The sequence below is a fragment of the Amblyomma mixtum genome, chromosome 8 (assembly GCF_055824585.1).
Source record: "Amblyomma mixtum isolate Tamu chromosome 8, ASM5582458v1, whole genome shotgun sequence".
Lineage (NCBI taxonomy): Eukaryota > Metazoa > Arthropoda > Arachnida > Ixodida > Ixodidae > Amblyomma > Amblyomma mixtum.
The window spans coordinates 3106175-3111070 of NC_143019.1; the positions used below are offsets into that span (position 1 = coordinate 3106175).

The 4896-nt window shown below is 46.5% G+C and overlaps 1 pseudogene; it reads right to left on the reverse strand.

The window, feature by feature from the left end:
- Nucleotides 1-3404: 3404 nt before the first annotated feature.
- LOC149331164 (uncharacterized) lies at nt 3405-3948 on the reverse strand (annotated as a pseudogene).
- Between the last annotated feature and the right edge of the window lie 948 nt (nt 3949-4896).

Consider the following 4896-nt stretch of genomic DNA (forward strand, 5'->3'; position numbering starts at 1 on the left):
CTCTTTCCTGTCTTTACGAAGAACAGTTAGGTCATCAGGAAGTGATAGTTCGCGTTTGGAAACGTCGGGTGTTAGCCATGTCTCGGTGCCAAGAATGATGTCCGGAGGGCAAGTAAAAATTATGCCTTTCATGGTGTCAAGTTTGGGAACTATACTGCGGAAGTTTGCAAGAAGCACAGAAATATCTCGAACCTTGCAGAATGACCACCTGCTTTGAGATTTCGGTCATTTAGGACTGCGCCCATCTTGTTCGAATACCTTCACAGCTTGTTCCAAAACAACTTGTTGCAAGAATAGCTGCATTATTGAGAGTGTTACTTACGTTTTGCTCGCCACCCGGAGACTATGGCCCGATGAAGCTTTCTTCAGACAGCAAGCCCGGAGATATCTTGAACTAAGCATGATGAGGTTTGTTTAACTCCTAGAATAGTATGCTCCGCATAGTGAACGAACAAAGCATTTCAGCTTGCTCTTAATGGGTAACGTGTTCTGTTTTACAGAACTGCTACAAGTGCAATCGTGGGTATTCCGGATGCTTACAATGCGTGGGCGGTAATATCTATTGCGACGGGTACTGCGCCTTGTAATCAAGCACAGCAATACGTCAGAATAATTTCGAGTCCACAATGATGTTCGTGACTTTGTGTTTCAGTCCGTTATTTTGTCGTCCCTACTGTTCGTTAACAACCCAAATCTCCAACAAACATTCTCGAGTCTCCCTTTCTAAATGCACAGTTCATTCATTCATTCATTCATTCATTCATTCATTCATTCATTCATTCATTCATTCATTCATTCGTAATCCCTTCTCCAACTCCTTTCTACATCCTGTCGCTCAGGGAGCGATCGAGGAGTCGACTTTGTGAGATACACACTGCGCCTTTCTTTTCCCCATAATCATTTTAGTGCAGCAGCACTACTTGCCGCACTTTACGGATTTCGGCCATACCTACACATGCCCTTGAAGCCTTTTGTACTCATGAGCGCCCACGAGGAAGAGGAGGAGGAGCAGCACAGCTGTGGCACAGAGGAGCCAATGGGAGGTGTGCGCTATACTTGATGTCAGAGACGGCGCAGCCAATCAGAGAGGGCTCGCTATACATATGACGTCACAGGCTGTTAAGTCGCCGCTGGCGCGCAAGTGGCAAAGGGAATCCCTTGGAATATCCCATAATAAATCTTGCCTCGCTTCGCATTAGCAGCTTTGCGTGTTGAACACGTTCTGGCGTGGCGCTGCTTCTCGGGTGGGCATGAATGCTAACCCGTATAAAAAAAGGCAGCGTTTTAACGTAATTAAACCGAGTAGACGTGCGAAACCGTGTGTACGTTCTTCGCTTCTTCTTTCTGGTATCGGCATGTGCACGCAACCGGTCTGTCGCTCTTCATCGTCACACCCTCTCTCCACTCGTCGGCAGCTGGCGCGATGCCCTCCTCCCCTTGGCTACAGGTAGCGAACTTTCCCACGCTTCCTCCCATTGGCTGCAACTGGCGCGACGTTCCTCCGAACCGAACTGAGCTTACATGAGTTACCATTCACACAAGACAAGATTCGTGCTTTGTATCCTAAGTCTGTAGTAGTGATTTCGCCGTAATATGCACGTTGCTGTGACGTCAGAGCGTTGCTGACTCAAGCTGTACAATAAGCTCGTTCAGCGTGAATAAATAATCATTCTTTCTGGCACCACATGTCTGTTCGGAAGCATCAGTCTCGGTTGCGCTCGACCCGAACTCCTGCTCGGACGCCGCCGTCTCAGCGTGGTTGAACTGAACCACCGTCAGAACGCTTGACACGAATGCTGGACAGCGTGGCTTTGACGCCACTGCCGCGAAGAGTTGGCCACTGGAGCCGAGACAATGCTCGTTACGTTTGCGGCGGCATACAATATCTGGACCGCAGTTCGCTTAGAATTGCCTTTCCCCTGCGTCTGAGTACGCGCTCTTGACGGGCCCGTTTCGCTTTGGTCTCAAGCCTACACGGCGCACGACAGTTCGTGCGCCTTACGAATATGGCCTCAAAGCTGCCGTTTGAAATAAATAAAGATTATGAAAAAGAGTAAACCCAAGTTTGGTGTGTTGTGAGGTTGGATAACAAATAAACCTGCCGGTTAGAGCACTCTGATCGGACATCGTATATACTCTGACGTGTCGGGGCAAAAGATCTGCGCGTGTCCTGAGCGTGAAAAACCACGATCTCGTGAGTAAGAACTAAGCGTGAGAAGAAAAGAAATAAAAATATTTTCATTCATGGCATACAAATTGGCATAGTTCATGAATCGTAGTGCGACCTAAGCCAATTCCACATTTATTTAGGTTATTAGAAGCGCAGGCAAAAACGTAAGATAATGTTTGTATGCAATAATTGGCGCTAGGAGTGACCACCTTCCGGAGTTCAGCTTGGCGTGTTTTATTGGACGTTGATTTCGATTCCAGCTGTGGGAGGCTGTGAAAAAAGTCACTGTTCTCTTTCAATACATGCTTAAATTCGACGCATTCCCTGCATTTGTATATATGCCAAGCAGGTATTATGTCTCCTTGGTCATGGGAGCAGCAGTGAACATCAAAACAAGCCATACTAAATATACAGGGTGTCCCAGCTATATGTAACCAAGCTTGTGAAAAAGAGGATGTTCCCTAGCCCAGTGAGACCAACTGAGGGTTGTTGACAGTCGCGTTTCCTAGACCGCGGTAGTTTTTCATTATACGAAAGCAACTAATTATAAAAGATTATTTAGCTAACTTTTTAATTATTGCCTTCAGGAAGAAAGTGTCAATGCAGGAGTTGTAAATCCCGTAGAAAAATAACCGTTTGCCGTGTTTGCAACCAAGTACCACTGATACAGCTTCTGATACTCAACTGATACTCAACTTCTTCCCTCCACTTGCCGGACAAGACCGGCGCGATGATTCCCTGGACTTCTTGTTTTTTTCTCTGGTGAAGAAATATGTACACCGATGTCGATTTTATCTTCAGCAGCATGCAGACATGAAGCCATTCCTTCTTGTACCTGTTGGCAAAGATTTTTTTTTTGTAGCGAAGCAGGCAAAATGTACAAATCTCAATAAATAAAACGCTGAGCAATGTGCCTATCTATTTGAAGCTTACCGTACTGCTTTTTGCGACTTCGCGTTCACTTTCATTAAACACTGATCAAAAATTAACTTTTCACGCTTTGACAGCTTGTGCAAATTTAGTTCAGTTTTTCGGTGTTTCGCCTCTTGAGCTGCCACCCTGGCGAGCTTCAGTTGGCAGCGCTGAAGTCGTTGCACCAAGCAACGGATATGTGCCTTCAATTTTTTTAGCTGTGAGAAGCTGCATACAGCTCCCTCCGTTTGACAGGCGGCGTCTACACGTCCGTTTCCGTTCACCTCAGTGCCTACGTAAAAGAAAGAAGGGAAAATATCACTCATAGATCTCCCGTGCGCCGTACATGCAATCAGCACGCAAGCAACAAGGCACACGCATGCCTACTTTCATTACCTGCGCCAGTCTCCGTTGCATCTGCGCCCGTCGAACTCGAGCACACCGTCGCTGCAGCGCCACAGCTCTCCAGATCAGCTGACGGCTCCCGGCGACGCTTGGTAACCTTGAGCTGCCGAGGCGAGTGAGTTGTGCGCTTTTTCGGATTTGACAAATACGCAGGGAGGCCTTCGAAAATCCTCGGCACGGCATCCGGCGAAAGTTTTGGCACATCGCGCTGCGACGTCACCACCACGCCATCAACTACCCATTGATCTGCACGCACAATGTCACTCGCATCGAAGTGCTTTTCACAGACACGCACATGCGGGGAGTCAAAACTGAAGCCAGAAGTTTCTTGGCGTGGTATGGCGCGCTTCCATTTTAGCCGCCGGTCGCTGTCACTGGGCAGGCAGAACATCGACACTTTTTCTTCATTTCCCCTGTACCCAGAGCGGCATCCAGGTACATACGCAAAAAGTACGCGGCATCCTGAACTGACTTTCAGGCACACCCAGGGCACATTCTCATGAGACACAGCACAGGGAGAAGCCGAAAACTGCGAGCACACATGCCACACTATTCCGCACTGACAGCAGCTGCCGCCTTCGGTCGCCGCCGCGATGCCCCTCCGCTGCACGCAGCGCCGCACTGCGGCCGCCGCTGGCAGCGCACAAAGCTCTCCCATAGAGTGACGGCGAAGTTTCATGACCAGTAAAAGTATTGAGGGACTCTGGTAATACTAAAGAAATAAAGGAAGCATGAACAGAACCTATTTTTTTACTCAACTGTAACACTTTGTGAAGCGCAAAAATCAACGTAAAGGCAAAATTACATAAAAATTACAAATTGCAAAATAGTAATCACATATATTTCAACACAATTACAGAAATTACACTTCAAAAGTTACACCCGGTTACATATACTTGAAACAAAGTTTTGCAACTCTTTTTTTTCGAGTGCTCAACAGTCATGTGGCTGTGGCAGAGGTTGAGATAGTGCGGTAGACTATACCTAAGCATCTGTTTGCCATAACCTGTTCTGTATGCATAAATGTGCCATATTTAGTTGCTTCTTGTTTTGTACGATGCGTGTTTTTTGCATAATGAAGCCAGTGTGACAATGAAAGGAGTATTGTTTTTATTTTCGGTTTTGTATTTAGAGAGGTTTTGTATCGCACTAATAATAACTGAATTTTTCCTTTCAATGCTTGTTCATTTTCATTTTTCGCGTTTTCGTTCAGAATCGGTGCAGTGTTTCCTTAAACGAGGGTAATGCTGCGAGTCGGGATCATACTTTTCTTCGGTTGTATCGTTGTGTTCTTTGGTTACGTCTGCGGGCACAACACTAATCGTTTCGTCGCTTTATGTTTTGCTGCGCCAGACGTGACCAAAGCGCTGTAAAAAAATGATAAACTTAAGTGAAAACATTCATAAAAT